Source organism: Schistocerca nitens, chromosome 3 (genome assembly GCF_023898315.1).
Source record: "Schistocerca nitens isolate TAMUIC-IGC-003100 chromosome 3, iqSchNite1.1, whole genome shotgun sequence".
Lineage (NCBI taxonomy): Eukaryota > Metazoa > Arthropoda > Insecta > Orthoptera > Acrididae > Schistocerca > Schistocerca nitens.
Genome location: NC_064616.1, coordinates 752,786,458 through 752,808,182, shown reverse-complemented (window position 1 = coordinate 752,808,182; position 21,725 = coordinate 752,786,458). Strand labels below are relative to the sequence as shown.

The window sequence follows — 21,725 nt, the reverse complement described above, 5'->3', positions numbered from 1 at the left end:
ACATCATATTAAAAAATGAGATTTGTTTCGCGCAAGAGCGAGAGAAATCCAGTTTTTTAAAATTCAATAAATATCGTAAAATATTTTTTTAGTTTTGTAATAAGCTATTATGGTGTGTTGGCGGCCTAAATAAAGGTTGCCGGCCGCGGTGATCTCGCGGTTCTAGGTGCTCAGTCCGGAACCGCGCGACTGCTACGGTCGCAGGTTCGAATCCTGCCTCGGGCATGGATGTGTGTGATGTCCTTAGGTTAGTTAGGTTTAAGTAGTTCTAAGTTCTAGGGGACTGATGATCACAGATGTTAAGTCCCATAGTGCTCAGAGCCATTTGAACCATAAATAAAGGTTGGGAAAAGACAATACCGATTAGTAAAGTTCTCTAATCTCTGGACAGTTTTTTTCTGTTTTACTCCAAAGTATGTAAACGTGACTTATCTGGTTATTGCACCAATGCCTTTATCCAGCTATGGAAAAAAATCATCACAGGTGACGAGACTTGATGTTATCAGTACGAACCTATCACGAAACAGCACAGTGCAGAAATTTACGCGAAGGGTCAACAATCTGACGATGTATACGACATTCAGGCCAATGCGACGCGTGAGTTAAAAACATCCCAAAGAATGGCTTTTTGACAGTTTCACATGGTTGTATGAGAATTCTGTGCGTTGTAGTCAAATGGGGGGAGACTAAGTAGAACGTATGTTGCATTAAAACCGACAGTCTCGAAATTTTTGGACTGACGAGGAGTATACCACAATTCACTACATATCGCTCTCCGATGGAGCGCGAAGACAAGCTCACAAGGTGACTGTCGGAACTTTCCCTCACCGATTTCATTCATTTTGACAGGGCGTGTAGGGCACGAGGGGGGCTTCAACATATGTAAACAGAAAGGCGAAACTCACAACTGTTTACGAGAAAACCGAGTTTAAAATGTTAGGCATTCTTATGTACTTTGTAGGGTCGCTAGTATCCAAGGAGTCCGCTGCCGATCGAATAACCGCTTAGTTTCATAAACGCAAGATCTCTGGGTCGAATTCCGCTGCTGGCACTACTTTTTTGTAAGCTATCTGCACCAATATCCGGATGTGCGCTTCGATATACGTGGTGCATTGCGAAATTGTGTGACGACCGACAACCGTTTACGTACGCAAAGCACGTTTGTTTTACAACAGGTACATCGAAAAAACCATGCACACGAAAAAATTTTCCGTTCAAAAAATGTGTTGTATGTCGCAATAATTCTTGTTTTCCATGTTTCTAGGATCAGCGTCATCCTGATTCACGTCGCCCTTCATAGGTTACATATTATACTTGTCGCAAATGTAGGTACAGTAATATAAATAAAATTACCTATATTGATTTGACCGTAAGTTACCGTGTAGCTTTTTTTAAATTGTCGCTCTGTTTAAGAAGAAATCTCCTTTTTCCATGATAAAGATTAGGAAAATAATAAATGTATAATGAAATATTGATAATTTGCACAGTCATAATGAATATGTTGTTAGAATTACGTGGGACTGAATAACAGTATCGGCAGCAAGATGCGATCCAGGGAATTCGAGCTTATGAAGCAAAGCGCTTTGTCGCTCAGCTGAGGACTTCTGAAATATTAACAACCTTACAAAATATGTAAGCACGCCAAAAATTTCCAAACTCGATTTTTCTCGGAACCGGTTGAGTGTTGCGTCTTCCTGTTTACATATGTCGAAGCCCTAGTTCCAGATCGGAGATTTTCTCCGTTCTGGGACTGAGTGTTGTATTATTCTTACGTTCGTGTCGTCATAATTGACATTACGCTGTTGAGGCGTCTGAATAGGCACTGCCCGGAAGCCAATAAATTGAAAAGAAGTCCTAGTCGTGCCCTACATACCCTGTAAATATGAATTAAATCGGTGAGGGAACGTTAGTAGCCGGCCGAAGTGGCCGAGCGGTTAAAGGCGCTACAGTCTGGAACCGCGCGACCGCTACGGTCGCAGGTTCGAATCCTGCCTCGGGCATGGATGTGTGTGATGTCCTTAGAGTAGTTAGGTTTAAGTAGTTTTAAGTTCTAGGGGACTGATGACCACAGCAGTTAAGTCCCATAGTGCTCAGAACCATTTGAACCATTTTTTTGAACGTTAGTACGGTTTCCTTGTTAGATGAGTTACAGCGCGTTTGGGCATTCATTATTCCCGCGGTCCACACGTAAATGGAGTGAGAAGAAGCCTCAATAAGTCGTTAAATAGGAAATACCCTCTGCCACGCGCAAGACAGTGGTTTGCAGAGGAGAGATGCAGTTTTAGATGGTGCCGTAGTTGTGAGGTAATAAGCAACTGCGTGGCGCCCCAGCCAGAGCGGCAGCGTGCTTAGCGCCGTTTTGAGGCCGGCCGCGGTGCAGATGATGGCGGCGTGTGGGCAGGCGCAGCAGAGCCGCCCGGCGCGGCGTTGCGACATGCCGACGTCAGCGCCAACATTTGGCGCGGCCCGGCTGTCCACTGCACGGCGCCTACGGTACACTCCTCTCACGCAAAAACGCGCCTCACACAACGCCGGGCGCACGGCTGCGGCTGCGTTCCGTCTCGATCCTCGATATTATAAAAATACCAGCGAACGCGACAGTGATTCGCAATTTCTAATATGTACTGGAATTGGATATACGATCTAATCTGCTCCTCCTAATTACCAACACGGCACGGCGTGCCGACTCTTTGCACAAGTGGAAAAAAAACTTCACCAAGTTGTTGTTGTGGCGCTGAAGAGCAGGTAGTTCGCCATGTAATTCAAGAACGTCCTCTGAGAACTTTCCCTGGAGATCCATCAGATTTCCTGCTAATGACGGAGGGATCAATACTCTTGGCCTGTGCATTAGTTTGTAGTTTCTTCTTCTTCTTCGCGGATGGATCACTAGGACCACGCGTAATTAGCATTTGTTGGCCTTCCTTTTCGCCCAGTATTCCTTCATAAACAACGAATGGGCTAGCTTTCGTTGCGTAGACCACGTATGTCTGTTAGTTTTTCTCTCTTCTCCCTCAAAACCCTGTGTGTTTGTGATTTTTCTGATTTCATTTCTATCATGTAGATTTGGAGACCCTAATTCTCTCAGGTCTTTTTCCGTCTGTTTGTACCAGTTCGGTCTTGTAGTTTTGTTCTTTAAAAATGTATGGATTTTGTGTCTTAACCTGTTTGAATCCATTCTTTCTAAATGCCCCATGAATTGGATCTTTCTCATACGCATTGTGTCTGTTATTTTGGAGATATTTTTATATATTTCTGCATTGGGTTTTGGATAATGCACATCATCTTTAGTTCTTGGTCCTAGGATTTTTCTCATTATTTTGTAGTTTAAGATAATTATAATAATATTTTTTGTGATGTAGCCATACGCTATTTGTGTGTGTGTGTGTGTGTGTGTGTGTGTGTGTGTGTTTGTGTGTGTGTATGTGTATATGATGTTCCATATCCCCTCCTAAACCACTGGACCGATTTCATCCACACTCGGTACACATATTCCTTATTGTCAGGCAACAATTGCTGTGGGGGTGGGGTGGGGGGATAAAGACCACCTAACTGTCATACTTTACGAGACATGACGGCATGATTAATGAGATGCGTAAACAACTGCCGCATCATACGTGGCGTTTAAATTTATTACTTATGTGCTGCTAACTCTATTCGCAGTAAATTTCGCAGACAGTATCAACATTTGCCTCTAGATGCACCTACAAAAGTATATTATGGTACCACGCATAGCTCAGGAGTATGACGTCATAAGCACTGAAATGCGTGAACAACTGCTGCATTGTGCATGACGTTTAAATTTATTACTTCTTTTCTACTGACTCTACTCGCCACATATTTCGCAGATAGTATCCACATATACCACTGAATGTAACTACACAGCTGGCAGGAGTAGCCGAGCTTTTCTAGCCGCTTCAGTCTGGAACCGCGCGACCGCTATGGTCGCAGGTGCGAATCCTGCCTCGGGGAAGGATGTGTGTGATGTTCTTACGTTAGTTAGGTTTAAGTAGTTCTAAGTTCTTGGGGACTGATGAAAAAAATGGTTCAAATGGCTCTGAGAACTATGCGACTTAACTTCTGAGGTCATCAGTCGCCTAGAACTTAGAACTAATTAAACGTAAATAACCTAAGGACATCACACACATCCATGCCCGAGGCAGGATTCGCACCTGCGACCGTAGCGGTCGCTCGGTTCCAGGCTGTAGCGCCTAGAACCGCACGGCCATGCCGGCCGGCGGGACTGATGACCTCAGATGTTAAGTCCCATAGCGCTCAGAGTCATTTGAACCATTTTTGTAAGTACACAAATATATCATTGTACGAAACATAGTTCAAGAGATCTGACGTGATAAACACTGAGATGAGTGAAAAAATTCCACGTCATGCGTCAGGTTTTAATACATTTATTCTTTACTACTAAGACACCCCTACAGTAGTGTCAACTGAAGGATATCCTTGACACCCGGCAGTGCGTTTTAAAGCTTTCAGCTACGAAGTGCAAACGGCTGTAGGCAAAAAGAATAGCCGTTTATAGAGCTATGAAGAGGCGTTGCCATACAGACGTTTACAAAATCGCTCTGCCGACACCCGAAGCAGCTGCGCCTAGCGTACAGATATTGTTCGGGATCATCTCACAGCGAGTCGACTGCAGGAGTACATGAAAGGTTTCGTTTCTAATAGAAAATTGGCAAAATGAATACCCGAGCAATACCAGATTTGCCAACTAGTAAAAAAATAAAATAAAATCCGTCTCCCCCTCTTTCTATCCGTCACCCCTCCCTCCTGTCCATCTGCTCTTTCGCCTTATTTCTGACCCTGTTTATTGTTACTGCAAACAAAACCTTGATTCGCAACTGAAAGCGCTTAAAGTGAGTGGGTAAATCGGTTGGGATATTGGTATACGGAGTATGAGAAGACCTCTCCAGCTGCTACATCTGTGACGATAGTAGCTTCAGTGGCAATATTTCGCACAGTTTTGATCTGAGAACAGGTAGGATTACAAGTTTCGAACGTTTCAGATTCCTTAGTAGTAGTCTAGTCATAAGCTGATAAGCCATAAACAAAATTTTCCTGTTTTCTGTTAAAACCGACTCCGGGGAAGAAACCAAAACGAGACATCGTTGTATATACCATTTTGTTTAAAATTATACAAGGTGTCCTATTTATCTTGACCACCCTAAATAACTGTTTGTCCTTATGCAAATTACAAAATGTTTCAAGGAAATGTTCTTTAGCCGTCAGGGGGACATCAATCAGCATGATTGCCTTCGTTGTAGCTTTGTTTTTTACAAAGATATGAACAGTGGTATGACTTTTTTAAATGGCACCCTGTATTTTTTTATTTGGTAATTCATTTCCTCTCCTAAAGACCTATTCAAAAATGTATCACAGTGTACTGAAACACAACGTTCAAATGGTTCAAATGGCTCTGAGCACTATGGGACTTAACATCTGAGGTCATCAGTCCCCTAGAACTTAGAACTACTTAAACCTAACTAACCTAAGGTCATCACACACATCCATGCCCGAGGCAGGATTCGAATCTGCGACCGTAGCGGTCGCGCGGTTCCGGACTGAAGCGCCTAGAACCGCTTGGCCACCGCGGCCGGCAAAAACAACGTTATTAATTACACAACAAAACATTGACTTTGAGCCAGGGATCACAAACTCGTCCACTTGCTGGAGTTGTCAGAAAACAAATGAAAACCAAGTAATACCATAACACGACGTTGACTTTGACTCTCCTGTACCATTGCCCAGGAGTAGAACATCCAAAGGTGTTCAGAGTGGTGACCCTGGACACCGATACACTGGTGCACTCGTGAATGAAAGAATTATTTACTGCTTCCAGTGTTGCCTGCTGAAGTGAATTACAAGCAAGCACGATACGTTCCTGCATACCCTCCGGAGTTGTTGGAGTATCGCGATAGACCACGTCTTAAATGCATCCCCAAACAAAAAAGTCCAGAGGATTTAAATCAGGAGACCTAGCAGGCCAAGAAACTGTTTTTCCTCGACCAATCCATCTGGCAGGATACCTTCGGTTCAGAACACGACGTGCACGCAAGGCATTATGTGCTGGACATTCATCGTGTTCATACCACATAAGCATTCTGCTTCTTAGCGGCTCTTCATCCAGAAGAGGAGGAAGAATTTGTCTGATTCCTCAGACGCTGTGCTGTTTAGACTACCATTAATGAAATAAGGGCCATTAACAGTACCAAGCATCCCACACCAGTCGTTAACTCTCCATTGACGTTGATGTTCCACCTGTCTGAGCCATGGTGGGTTGTCGCTGGACCAATAATGCATGTTCCTTGTATTTATCTGCACTTTGTTTGAGAAGGAACATTCATTGGTAAATAGCACATTGGAGAAGAAGTTCGGGTTGGCGAGGATTTGCTACTGTGCCCACTGACAACTGTACACGATTCTGGAAATCATTCCCATGCAGTTCTTGATGTAGGTGTACATGATAAGGTTGGAACCTGTGACGTGTAAGAATACGATGTACACTGGTTTTAGGAATGCCAGTCTCGTGTTCAAGTTGTCGTGTGCTCACATGTAGATTCACAGCACCGGAAGCGAGAACAGTAACTTCGGCAGCTTCGTCTGTGCGAGTGCTACGACGATTGCGTTGTCGAGGGTTGAAACTTCCCGTTTCCTGAAGCGTCGCAACAAGACGGGAAAACATCCGTCCGAAAGGTGGGTTCTTGTCTGAATATCGCTCTCTGCACAGTTCCGCTGCCTGCGTAGCATTTCGCCTACCTTCAACAACAACAACAATAAAAGAAACGTTATGTCCATGCAGCTTGTAGGAAGGACAGCCTTTACTGTATGCCTACTCTACACAACAGTATTTAAAAGGACTAAACTACTATACTAAATGTACCCGTACATAAGAAAACAGTATTGCAATTACTGTTCTACTAACTTACATTCCCCATAGATGAGTAGCACTTCTACCTACTCTTCATTGCTGTACATTCTACTCACACAACTCTTCAACCGACGATGGTTGAGGGAATGACGGGTGTGCATTCTACTTATGTTTACATTTCTCCTCTGTCAACGTCAGCACGTGGATATGTTCCATTACCCCGAGTACCTGCACTAAGCGCTGGGAGCGTCAACGTCAATGTTGCGTTATGTAATTAATAACGCTGTGTTTCAGTGAATGGTACACTGTGACACATTTTTGAATAGGTCTTTAGGGGAGGAAATGAATTACCGAATTAAAAATACAGGGTGCCATTTAAAAAAGTCATACCGCTGTTTACATCTTTGTAAAAATCAAACCCACAACGAAGGCAATAATGCTGATTGATGTCCTCCTGACGGCTAAAGAACATTTGCTTGAAACATTTTGTAATTTGCATAACGACAAACACTTATTTAGGGTGGTCAAGATAAATGGGACACCCTGTATATAATGAAAAGAATATGTATGGAACAGAAAATTTGCCTAATGGTTTAAATTCCCTGCTCTCGTAGTTAAAACTCATTGCAGGTAGGAAAACTAAACCGCTCTTTTTCACAGCACAGCACAGAATTTTCTTTCTCGTAGTCGGTGTTAACAGAACACCTTTACATTAGTCTTTAAACAAATGTAGCCGATGTTCATCTGAAAGTTTGAGTATCATGTATAAATTTGAAGCAAATCGGTCAAGAACTTTTTCACTAACAAAATTTCCATTTAAATATTTAATATTATATACCATATTTATTAAAAAATATATAGCCTGCACCCGTCCAAATGTTGAATGTTTATTATAGCACTGTCTAAAAACTTGAAGTAAATCGGTCACGGACTTTTCGAGATTTTTGCTGACAATATTTCCCCTTTTCATATATATGGTCATCAGAGCTTTTATTAGTGCAACATGTAAAAATTTGAAGTAAATCGGTCAGGAATTTTTCGAGATTTTTGGTAACTTCTCGTCTTTAAATAGTATTGCAGTTCGTCCATCGAAAGTGTACTTCGGTAACACCACATAAGCGTTATCTTCATCTACGGCTAGAACGCCGTGAAAGGATATCGTAACTAAATTGCATCCAGATTCGTCTCTCAGTGCATCCCTCTATATTCAACACAATCTCCCATCACAATACTCTTTCCTTCTACATCTATTCTTCGCAAGTCACGTTACGGTGTGTGATGAAGAGTACAGCTGGCAGCTATATCATTGCACTCATTCTCTGTTCCATTCGTGAATGGTGCGTGGGAAGAACGACTGTCGATAAACCTCTGTAAGAGCACTAACTTATCTGATTTTCTCATCGTGATCGTTTGGCTAGAAGTAATATGTTTCCCTACTCCTCTTCGATCGCTATCTCTCGGAACGTCAACAGTAAAATATTACCGTGATACACAACGCCTTTATTGTAGTATGTGCCACTGAAGTTTCTTGACCATCTCCGTACCGCTCTCGCGATTCTTAAACGATCCCGTGTCGAAACGTGCACTCTTCGTGGTTGTTACCTGATTCTTCCATTAACGGTCCGTGCTTCTCAGTCAGCCTATAAAATTAGCGATTTTTAGGACTTTTTGGAAAAACAAATGAAGCATCATCGCAAATCTTTTTGCATATTACTTATTGATTCTTGATTAACATTTTACGATTAAAAAAATCACTCATCATTAAGCCCCAGCCGAAAAGTTAAAGTTGCTCTGTACAGAATGAGCGTTGTCCATGACGGACGTCCTGCAGTCTACAAATCTTATCTGAAACCAAACAGCAAACAATAGCGCTAATGTGTAGGGCATTTGCCGGCCGCGGTGGTCTCGCGGTTCTAGGCGCGCAGTCCGGAACCGTGCGACTGCTACGGTCGCAGGTTCGAATCCTGCATCGGACATGGATGTGTGTGATGTCCTTAGGTTAGTTAGGTTTAAGTAGTTCTAAGTTCTAGGGGACTGATGACCACAGCAGTTGAGTCCCATAGTGCTCAGAGCCATTTGAACCATTTTTTTGTAGGGCATTGCGTACGGAGTAATTGCACAGTTTTCTCGACATTTGGCAAAATAATAAAATGGCTGTCGTTTGAAACAAAGATGTAGTCTGTCGTTAGTTTTTGGTTACTTTTTGCAGTAACTAATGAATAAATTAAAATAAAAAAACCTGTTACTCCTTGCGGACATGCTCGAGGAATAGTTCAGCCTAATTTCAGAAAGATATCTTCATTAGTGTCCTCAATGCATTCCGTCAGCCTGAAATACACTGTATCTCAAGCTGACGGAATTGATTGCGAGTACACTTATAAAGAAATCCTTCTGAAATTTGGCTCCATTACTCCTCGGGTATGTCAGCAATGAGTAATAGACTATTTTTTATTTTAATTTTTTCATTAGTTACTCAAACACACACAACAAAACTACCTCTTTGTTTCAAACGTCCGCCATTTCATTATTTTGTCAAATTTCAAAAAACTGTATTATTATTCCGTATGGAATATCCTACAGTTTAAGAAAATTTGTTTTTTGATTTTATATAAGATTTGCAGACTGCAGGACTTGAGTCATGGGCACACCTCATTTTGGAGGAGCAACTTTTAACACTCCGGATGGGGGTTTAATGTTGACTGAATTTCTTTAAAACAACCAGAAAATATGGTCCAAGAATCAATAAATAATGAGCAAAAATATTTACGTTAATTACTTCATTCGTTTTTCCAAAAAATTGTAAAAATCGCTTATTTTATAGGCTGACAGAGGAGAATAGACTACTAATCCAACAATATATGGATACCAGCCTAATGAGCATGAATTAAGAATCGGTTTTACATCTGTCTTGTAAGCCACTCCTTCCCTGGGTGTATTAAATTTCCCTAAGTTTCTTCTCACGGATATCAAATTGGCATCTGTTTTTCCTGCAATTAATATTATGTGGTCATACCACTTCAGGTCGCTCTGGACGCTACTCCTAGGTATTTTACGATTGTTACCATTTCCAGCGATTTATCGCTAGTAGCGTAATGGAGCACTAAGGGTTCTCTTCCCCCAATTATTAGTAATATTTTAAATTTCTTTGTGTACAAAGTTAAGTGCAAGTCCCTGTATCAATCATTGATCATACGCAGGTCTTCCTGCATTTCGCTAGTCTTCTGGCGTTGCACGTCTTTTTATAGACAACAGCATAGTCTATAAACAGCCTCATGAAGCTTCAGGCGTTATCCACTAGATTATTTATATGCGATGTCCGTCCAGAAAGTTCCGAGACTGATGTTATCCCTAGCGTATAAGCGACGTCGCCGCGGTAACTACGGTAAACAACAGTTGCGCTATCGGACAGTCTGTTGTGTGTCAAGATTATTGTCACAAATCGCAAAGGAGCAATGTCCTCAAATCAACTGTTCGAACCATTCTTCAGAAGGTTTTGAAGAAGAGAAGGGTACATGCAAAGTTTGTCCCGCACACCTTCTCTCTCGAACAAAAACAACGACGCATGAACACTTGCAGCGACTTGGGGGGGGGGGGGGGGGAGGTCTAAATGGTTCAAATGGCTCTGAGCACTATGGGACTTAACATCTGTGGTCATCAGTCCCCTAGAACTTAGAACTACTTAAACCTAACTAACCTAAGGACATCACACACATCCATGCCCGAGGCAGGATTCGAACCTGCGACCGGAGCGGTCACGCGGTTTCAGACTGAAGCGCCTAGACCGCACGGCCACACCGACCGGCGGAGGGAGGTCTGATGGTACGCCAAGACCGAAGGTGAGAATGTGACGCGCGGTTGTACAACATCGCAAATGACTTTTCTGACATTTTCGTATGGTCGTTTGAACGTTCTGTGCATTGTACTCAAGTCGGGGGGGGGGGGGGGGAATATGTAGTATTAAAACAGCCCTCTTAACTTTGTCCCACTTTTTAAATTGATCCTTTCTCGAAACGTTTTAGACAGACTTATTATAAACAGTAACTGACCTTTGGGTAGTCCTGAAACTGGCGTCTTCACTGATACCGTATTTCTTGACAGTCCGAGGGCATTCGATATAGATGTAAGCCTTTCGCGTTTCCAGTTGGTGGTGGCACTGACATAACGCGACGTTACGACGATTTTTATACTCATTATCTTCTAGCCAGCATCGAAACCTCACGATACGTCATCACTGCCACGCGGCAGAAAATACGAAATCTTTTCATCTGTAGTTTGCGGCGGGAAAGTCTACATCCACACACCCCTTCCATAGAATTCCGCACTATCGTCAGGTGAACAAAATAGTGCTTACCGGTTACTAGATTTGTGACTGGATACAGGACTTCCTAGTATACAAAACTTAATCCACTTTTCTTAACGAGACGAAATCTACAGATGTAAAGGTATATTCTCCACCCTAAGGAGTGAACAGTCCAATATTCGGGAGCCATCTCAATTAGACAAGTAGTTAAATATAGCAGATCTTACACAAAGAATAGCATAGTGATGGTAACCGATTCTTGAGCGTACTCAGGAACAACAAATATCGTGTCGATCTCTGTCCACAGTGACACCTCTCGTGATGAAACACTGCATGGCTTAGACAAACTAGCAGTAAGATCAGGCAATATCCCTAAATTGTCGATTCCTTCATTAAGAAATGTTGAGCTTAAATAATAGCGAGGCAAAGTATAACTATCAGATGCAATGGGTTTCAATCAAAATCATAAAGGGAGTTCACTACGGTCGGCTGCAGCCAGAAATACAATCATCTACAAGATTCACCAGCTGGTAAAGAAGCAGCTGATCCATGTAACGATTACGCCAAGCGATTCAAACACGGTACATTTCCAACCAACCTGTTGGATTGAATGAATTTTCAGACTACGTTCTGTGCGATGAAGGGACATTAACCAAATAATAATTTCGTGGAACAGGCACATGAGATAGCAAAAGTAATTTATCCGGGCATTAGTTAATACAGAGGTTCGTTTTCCAACATGACGGCAGTCTTTCTGTCGTAACATGAAAACCAGCTTATATAAAATGGGGTCTAAAACTATATACAGACTATCTCGAGACGTTATGTTCATCATTTTTGTCTTTCTATGATGAATATTTGCTAATGATACATTTACAATACTTTTTTTCTAGTGGTATGTGTGTGAATCATTTATTACTATCTCTATCTTTGTAAATGTCAGTTAATGTAACACACATTAGAATAGCTACAGAAACCATACTATAAAAGTGTGTTGAATGGTTGTATATTGTTGGGCAATTACCAGTAAAAAAAAATCGCAACGGGTTCTTGATGTAGCGTACAATAACAAACAAGTCGTCTCCGGCACTCACTTATCCGTGATTTGTAGGCTGTGCTTGTAGATGCAAAGCTGTTATTGTACATTTCTAACAATCAGTTTACCATTTCAGACAGGAAATTCATTTGCGGTGGCAACTTTCAGCTCCTCTGGCTCTGCAGTTCAGAATGTGAAATTTTATCATGCTTGTGGGTTCATTATATGCGAACGATGCATAAGTGTCTCTTAAACGGATTTTCTTTCATGAAACGTCGATAAAATCATGCATTTATGATCTGGACAGGCGAATCAAAAGTTAAAAACAAGCCGAACGTGAATCTTGATCAGACACGAGAAGTGAGTACATCGGTATTTCCTGTGGCTTAAGCGACTCCAAACAATACTTTCAACAACAATGAATTAATTATTTCACTTCGTGCAGCCGCTCTCAAGTGTGTAGTTGCTGTGTTTCTTCAAGCCATCTAATCCACGGCAACGGCGCTGAAACACCATCAGCATCGTTAAAATAATGTGAATCCGAATGTTGGTTTAAACTCGGGAGTTCTTTACGAGGCAAGGTACAACTAGAGTTGGTATGCCCTTGTCCTTCCTGAACAGGCTTGCTCAGTCAATTATGACCTTCAATTTAATGCCGATTGCGATTCACAGCGCAAGTAATATTTTTCGCATTTAAAAATCATTGTCAGGGTTTAAGCAAGCGATTCATCACAGAAAAAATGATAGCACTAACTGGGAATTGATTCCTCCACCTTTGGTCTGCTAGTCTAGCATTTACCCACTTTTTTTTTAATTTCGTTCGCTTTTAAGAAAACCTAATGTTGCATCAGTTTTGCCAACCAAAAATTACCTTATCTTGAAGACTGATAAAATGTTAACTCGCGCAAATTGAGTATTTCTTTCTTCTGACGTCGCTAGTGAGACACTCTTCTCCTCTGAACTATGCAGATTATCCAAAGAAACTATGCTTCATAGCGAGCGTCATATGGCTCTTCCGTGAGTTGCTTTATAAACTTTTCCGGAAGATATGTGAGAATCTTGATGGGGAAGAATTGCTCAATAGTTGTGCCTCTCGCAACACAAATAAATAAATTTTATGCTATGTTTTATTGTTGTTGTAGTTGTAATTTGAAATTACATTGCGTCGTCTTTTCGTATATTCTTGTTCTTCTTTAGCAGTTTAACTTTTTTGTATCGCTTTATAGATAAACCTGCACCTAATCGTCACCAAACTAATTGCTGAACAGTACTGAGATCGTGATACTCTTATGAGTTGTTCTGATGTGAGCGTAGAGGTGTCATAAGCGGCACATAATAGGAGATGTAACGAGCTGCCAAGGTTTGAGTGTCTAAATAGTATAACATCGTAAGAAATTCGTGTTTTATTCGTATGACCACGAACATACAACCGCATATAATTCTCACTCGGCATTTGAAGACATAGCTCGTAAAACACAAAAGAGAGGGAGTGTATACGCGACGCTGAAGGAGTCTATGCGCGACGCTATATGTCGGCAACAGCTTAGTTCAAATGGAGAGAAAACCTCACCAATATTTGTTTCTTACTCTGCATGCCCCTTGCAATTGCAACACATTCCTGTTAGTCTTTACAAAAAAAGAGGTAAAAATAGCTTGGCAGTAACTTTACCATGCAGAGAATAATGTCTGTAGGGAAAACTTAAGCACACCATGCAGAGAAGAAATTGGCGATCGCAGAGAAAACTGAAGCACGCCATGCATTGACTGATAGTGTCCTGGAGAACTAGAAGAAGCCACACACACCAAGCTGAAATTTTATAGCGACGGTAAAAGAGGCTAACGGATGCAAGGGAAGAGTTGATTCGTACAACTGGACACCCCAAGTGGCCGGGCACACACTGTTTCAACAGCCACGGTGTTCGCGGACCACAGCAATTCTCCGCTCGGAACACAAGACATGTGCTGACGAACCAAAACCCTTAGTCAACCTGTTCAGCGTTTTGTGGTAATGCGCACACCTATCAAAAATTACTGCCTCAGCTGGCACGAGCACAAACTGCCTAACGTATTCGGACCTGTGTCTACGACGAAAGATCTTGATATGTGACTGCACCGGAGCATTCGCTTCTATCTACACGTGTTATTCGTTTATTGAAGAGTGTCATTTGAAATAGTTACTCCGTGCCTAGGCCACTGAAGATATTATAAATATATAATTACATTCGCAGCCAGTTCTCTCAGCAAGAGCGGACATTTGTTTGTTTGGGTCTACTTCACAAAATTAAGAACATATAAACACCTCATTTCGTTCGTAAAAACTACTCACAAGTTATTCACAACTGGAAATGTACTCAACTTACAGTAATGAGTTGGTTCTGCGATGCCCCGTGATATTTCCTTATTAGAATAACCTAGTTTCATTTAACAAATTGAACGGGATGTCGAACTTCACGAAGTAACAAAAAATATGTTGTCTTGTTCCTGTTGATTTGTTTATATTTCGTTAAGTTCGATTCCAACGCTACACGTATGTTTCTAAGAATAAATCTCAGGCCGAGACGTGTGGATCACATGTCTATGATTAAGTCAAAGGGAAGGATAAAGCAGAAAGCCGTTGTTTTCATCGTAAATAGAAATTATCTTCAGATCCAAACGCATTATGACTATATCATCATCTCCGCTCTCACATCCGGCCTGTTCGAACGCAGAGGCAAATAACTCTAGCGTAAGGTATGAAACCGGTATTAAAGTCTAAGCTAATCAGATGAGTTAGAATCATCCAGTTAAAGATTTTACTTTGGTATTTAATTTGCTCTACAGAGAAAAGCAATAAAGAATATCGACTAATCCACATAGCCTCGACTGGGTGAGTAAAGTATATTTAAAAAAAGCGTTGACAGTTCCGAAGACAAAGAAAAACTTATCACGAACGCCTATAATTATAGAATGTTCTATAACGGGTCATTGGCAAATCAGGGGTCTATTACATGCAAAATATAACTCACTGTAAGGCTTTTCAAAAATTTCTGAAAAGTCTTTGGTTTGTTTATGTCATGTAAAAGACGAGGGAGTTGTTTCTTATGGCAAAGTATATATAGTGTTGTATGATAACATAACTGGCGAACGTAAACAATATTTTCAAAAGTTATTTGTACAGCAGGAGTAATCCTATGGAATGATATAATCCTAAACATCGGCCCCCACAATGCCATGAATGAACACTAAGCACTGTATCACTTGATCGTGAGTCGCTAGGCGACTTCAAACACGTAATGGGAAAATAAAAATTCTACCATCACAAAAGACGACCAGCTGCAGTGGTCCCTGAAAACCTTTATTCATCACCGTCGCAGTGTCCCATGCCCTTAAGGGATAAAAGTTTTACATAATTTATTTTCAGAAAAGCAATGTGTTGATTTTCAGTGCTACAGTTGATTTCGTTTATTATCGCAACACCACAATCCGGTACCATATTCTTAAACGGGATTTTTTTTGAAAATTATGTCTAGTGCATAGTCATTTTGAGATCGCGCCTATTGTTGTGAATAGGGAAGCGTTTGAAGTCTGTTAATAATGTAAATGACAGCTGAATCTGAGGAACATTTGTCACCTTTGTGCACGCAGTGAGCGTTTTAAAATTTTAAAAATTAATGAACATTGATTTTCATTTAGGACAGTTACAGACCCAGTGAAATCAGTAGTTCAAACAAAGCGGAAGAATACGGGTTACGAGTAACATGAATTTCAAACACAGGATGCGACAGGAATCTTCAATCCAGGATTGGGTATGCTAAAATTTATGTTTCCATGAGCTCCGAGAGCGGTCCATTTCTCAAACCTAAGTTACTGTGAAGGAAATTAAAGTGACCTGATGGACAAGTTCATCGTTGTCACCTTGCTATAAAATACACTTACTAGGTTTGCTAATGGAGTGCTACATGTGCTCCTTTACTTTAAAGCTGAAATAAGGTATTCGCCTTCAGATACAGTGCGATTTAATTTTTTTCTTACTGGAGAGGAAAAAGTCTGATGCCTTGGGAAAGAACTATGTTTTTAGAAACAAGCTGTCGCTAATAAATGTGAGTCAATCACATCGCTCCACTAGTATTGTACATTTTGTTTCGAGCTGCTCTGAATTTGAAGAGCAGCTAAAAAATCCTGTAGTAGTTGCAGAGAGCCACTTAAGTCATTGTCTTAAAAAATTTATGTGAAGTGTCGAGCGAAGATTCTTTTGTACCTAGGAAGAAGATGACAACCCGGTATAGTTTTTCTACTTATGAGGCAGACAACACTTCAGTGCCAAACGCCAATTATGGTAGATGCGATCACTATAATTAAGAAATTTGTAATTCGTGTTAATTTATATCCTGTAAGGCAGTAAAAATAAAAGCAAATAGCTGAATCGTAAATACGTCTTTTGCCGGAGTAGCTAATTACGTCTTTTAGGGTTCGAGGATAAAACAATTACAGATACTAGAGATCTGACAAAAACATAGCTTTCCTACCGACGCTAAAGCAAAATGATCTTCTCTGTACCTCTCCTTGTAACTCGGATATCATTAAATATTCTGATCTGCTTCGGTAACGCGTTGCGCGGGAAAGTTTTCACGCAGATAAGTCACGGCCACTCTTCATCCAGCATGTCAGTTTGTACGCCACTGGCGCTCATTGAAGATAAATGCGGAATGACGAGTGGGCGAGTAATCGATAGAGGTGCTTGCTGGGCCGCCGTGGCACACGCAAGACGCAGGCCTTGCTCGCGCTGCACAGGTATAACGATTCATGTCAATAGATTTCACCTGGCTCAGCACCCTAGCGCAAACAGCAGGTCACGGAATCCAAAACAAAAAACGTAACGTGCACACTAGGCAGTTAATATCACATACAATGCAACCCTACGCCAATATAATATATCTAGTGTCGTATGTCTGATAGCTCTGCCTACTCGGCATAGTACTTAATAAATTTAATCGATAATGGACGAATGAAGAACGAAAAACAAGCCGACAGAGGTGACAAAGCGCTTCCAATAGCACTTTCAGTCATTCAGTCACCGTTTAAGTAATCGAAAAAAGTCAGCGGATAACAATAAATGTTTAGAATGTATGAAAGGAAAACAGTTCATCACGCTCATCAGATAGCCAAAAATACATCTGAGCTGTTCCTTTTTTGACGAAAATTGCGCTCAGTACATAGTGCGATTTGTTTACTTGTTTCTTGAAATCTAAAAATGCAAAAGCGCTCTGTAACGTTTAATGATACACAATGTAGCGCAGTTCGATTATTATCCACACGCCTTTGTTCCTTGAAAGAAGGGCGCCTATTGGAGACAAATTCATTGTCCGAGTTTCATAAATAAAAGCAGCGGGAACGTGAAAGACTGTATCAAAGCTGTTTGTAATACAGAAATAAATTAATCGTTAAACGTGTACAGTGTATTTTTAGCAAGAACGTTGTTTGTTTTCATCAATAGCAACACATCTTAATTATGTCACTAATAACGTAACCATACTCGACTCATATTGTGGCCCTGACCGTAACCTTTCTCGTTTTCTATTGAATCTTAGCACGCGGATGATGCACCGGGGTTTTTTCCCTCGTGTCTTTGATGTCAACATAAAATCAAATACCAAACTCTGTACCGTATCCCTCATCACGCAGTTAGCATCCTCTCATGCTGCATTTTTGGCTACGTATCTTTTTAGGAGGATCACAAATGATCTGACGTAATCGCACATACTATCACATGCATGTATTAATATTTGGGGGACTTCAGATCTCGGTTCATACGAATGTTCTAAACTATGTAAGGACCTTTTACTTCTTAGTACAGAGTCGCACTATCAAACAAAACGGAGTATTTAAAAATCAAGACGTAAGTAATAACTATTTTTCTGGTTTGGAATCCTGCAATAAGTGATAATACAAATAATTAGTAAGTGAGATTATTGAAAGACACCTTATACATCTTTCGCTGATGTTTCTATACTGCTATTTCGACACCGTAAACAGAAACTGACACGATGTATGATTACTTGCTCACTATGTAAATTTTGACGATTTTTTTAAGTTTGCAGAAGAGAATTTCCGACAGAGCAATTAAGGTAAGTGATAAACGAAAATAAATCTGTCATTGACGAACATGAAGTTCGAAGAGTTAAATGCGTGACTAATCATCCTTCTCCATCAAAGTTTGTTTTCAGAACAATTAATGTCTTTGTGCTTTAATTAGCGATAATGACAGCGATGTGACTGTAGCATTCACAAAGTACACTGCAAAAACCTGAGAACTATCACATTAATGAAAAAAAAACTGTTATTCAGATCGTTTTGATAATGTTTGCTTCATCGGACACTAACAGAAGTAAATTTATTGGTGTAACTGTATAACTTTTACAGGCTACTTAGCTTAATTGTTAATGGCTCCATAAACATATCGCTGTAAGTAGCATACAAGATTTATCAGTTCATAAAATGCAGCGAATAAACATTTGTACGTGTATGCGAGTATGAGTCACAATACAGCTGTTCGTACACACAGATTTAAGGAATTAAATACTGTCCTTAGTTAAAGCTCTCGGAAATTATCAGTAGTGCTAGTGGCCGCATCGCAAGTACGTATAATTTTTACCTATATTCTAGACAGTTTTACACCAAATCCTACAAAAGTAATTCAGCACATGATTATAAAAACAAACCATAAAAAATTCATTCAACACCTCCCTTATGTCATTGAACATATCTTACTGACAGCTGTAAATCCATGTACAATTAATAACTCCGAAGCACTGTTCAAAGATGCGCAAGATTTTCCCTAATTCATCAATAGCGAATCTAATTGCTTTCAGCTGAGTGTGTAAAGCTGATACAGTAATGCACACAAAGTACGGATGCGTGGCAGTGAAAGAAATGGTTTCACTTCCCTGGGACCATACAATAACTATTTATGAACAAAGCAGTACACTTTTATTGAATAAGAAAATTAACTACGAAGTTTAAAATTACTGAAATTCTCTGACACTGAGTACAAATTATCCTTCAATAATGGTCTTCCTATTCCGAACGTTCAAATCTTTAGCAAAAAGATTCTTGCTGTTAAAATTATGTGTGTAAATTTGTAATACAAACAAAATATTGTTAGCACAGTAGTGTACAATCAGAGCAAGCCACTCTTATTCATGCAGAAGACAAATATCATTAGGGAATTATTACACTGAAAACTCTTAAATAACAATCAGCAGTTATCACCTAAAGACAATCATGCAATCATAAAAACTGCTGTCCTCTCTGTATAAATGTATTTCGAATGATTTCAAGTAATACAGATTTCTTAATTAATGTGTAGTGGAGCTAATTAATTCTACAGTAATTACACATCAGCGTCGCAAACTATGCACAATACTACAGCTGAACTAAAATTTCGCGTCTACACCGCCGAGACAATTTCCTTTACTACTATCACTGGACAACACAGTTTACTGTTAGAGTGCACTGACCTTAAGTTCCTCTCGACTGTATTTTCTCTTGCCCTGGAAGTTCTCGTCTCACACTCCTGTGCGCTATTTTCATTCGGTTAGTTTATTCCTACACAGTCCGCTTTCCTTACACGCAATCGCTGACAGCTAAAAGTATCTGTTTATAGTTTAGTGTATGTGTAACAAACCTAGCGAATGTCAAGGACACGGTCGAACCACGTGGTACTGTCAGTACACTCGTAAATCACGTCTCTATGTGCGATTTTCAAGCAGTTGTAGGTCACTGTGCGTCTGCGTCAAGTTTAGAATCAACCCGAGCACAAGATGGTCGCCTGTGAACTTGGGTGTCAGGCGAAGCAGGCAGCATTCAGCGTAGCACGAACGAGCGCCGAGGCTAGATTATGGAACACTCCAAGTCAATAATCATATCCCCTCCCCGTCTCCGCAGCGGCCAATCCCCTCCTTTCCCCTCCCGCCCCCGCCGCCGACCAGTGCTTCCTACATTCTAAATACGACAGCAGCTGCGAGGTGGGGAGACAAAGGGCTCGCCTCACGCATGAACCTCGTCTACCGCTCCCGGAATTAGTCGCTTGTGCATTTAACAACAAAACAAGTACACAGCCTCGTTAGTGTACTCGCATTTACGAGAACCTCGTTCGGAAACTGCAATCTACGTATCACCGGCTACCGCAATCGGCGACCACGCTTTCGTACTTTTCAGTGAACATCTCGACAGATTTTCAGAATGCGTAATGTCAATATGTTTGCATCGCACACGCAGTAATCACCGAACTCACCGAGCGGCTGCTTGCAATTTCAGTGACGCACTTACCTGCTACTGTCGCTGTGATCTTGCGTGAAAATAGGCACCGCTAGGCAGTGGCACGTCTCGACGCTGTGGAGACACGCCTGAGAAAGCGGAAGGAGGCGGCCGGTTTGGCGACGGAGCGTGTCCAGTAAGATATCGGTCGTTAGGTGCCGCGCTGGGTAGGTTTTGAGTTGCCGGCTAAGCCTGGTGGGGAGAGCTGTGCACGTCAGATGGTGGGGGCAGGAGTGGGGGTGGGGAGGGGTTGGGGGAGGGAAGGGCGCGCGTGGAGGGGCGGCAGCTCCGCACGCGCGCTCAGCCTCACTGAAAACTCTGGAAAATATCTGCACCGCGTGCTGCTCCCGTATTACGCGCCCAATTTTAACAATGATTGTTATGGCACAACGCGGAAAAGCTCTCACGCACGCATGTTTGGGGCTCGGTACTGTGGTACACTCTCTTGCATCTCGCTGCAATCGTAACGCAGGGGTAAGGAGTGTTGTCCGCACAATTGTGAACGTGTACCGTAGAATAATTCTGCTGCCATGCTCAAACAGACAGAATACCACCATCACTTGGGTGATTTTTCATTCGTACTGTCTGTATCATTTCGTCATGAGTCTCCTAATACAGCAGTCGTCATCACTGGCACTGAGATATTTTCTGAGCAGGTGGTTTCACCTCGGGAGGGACGGTAGGGGTAGCTACGGAGAGTCCGGAGGGGAAGTTTCTGAGCCCATATCACGGACTGCTTACTTGGACGAACAAAACGACCAACAGGGGAGGACCACTGGTCTCGAGGCACAGTTTAAAGAAACCAGGAAACAAGTTGTATAGGCTAATTCCGTCTTTTACAACTCTAATGAAAGTCTTATTAAGACCAGACGCATTTCACATTACTCGAAAGCATCTTCAGAGGTAAGGCCTTTTTGTTGTTTACTTCATTCTTCTTGTTCTTCCATGTGTTGGGTTTTCAGCAGGCAGCACTTTCACAGCAATATATATATATATATATATATATATATATATATATATATATATATATATATATATATATATTTCTGTGTTGAGACGAACCACTGTCATCCTGCCATTTCGTGTTTTGTTTTGTGAATAGCTATTGCTATAACACACGACTTTCTGAGGAGGGCAACCACAGCTCAGAGGCATTATGAATAACAATAACAACACTCAACAACCATTCAAATTATCATAAAAATTATATCAAT

The 21,725-nt window shown here is 41.2% G+C and overlaps 1 long non-coding RNA gene across 1 annotated transcript in view; it reads right to left on the bottom strand.

The window, feature by feature from the left end:
- The window catches only part of LOC126249748 (uncharacterized), a 317,045-nt gene extending 296,410 nt beyond the window's left edge, over nt 1–20,635 (bottom strand). The window contains exon 1 of the long non-coding RNA XR_007545652.1: nt 20,524–20,635. This is a non-coding gene — a long non-coding RNA (uncharacterized LOC126249748). The remainder of the gene's footprint in view (nt 1–20,523) is intronic.
- Between the last annotated feature and the right edge of the window lie 1,090 nt (nt 20,636–21,725).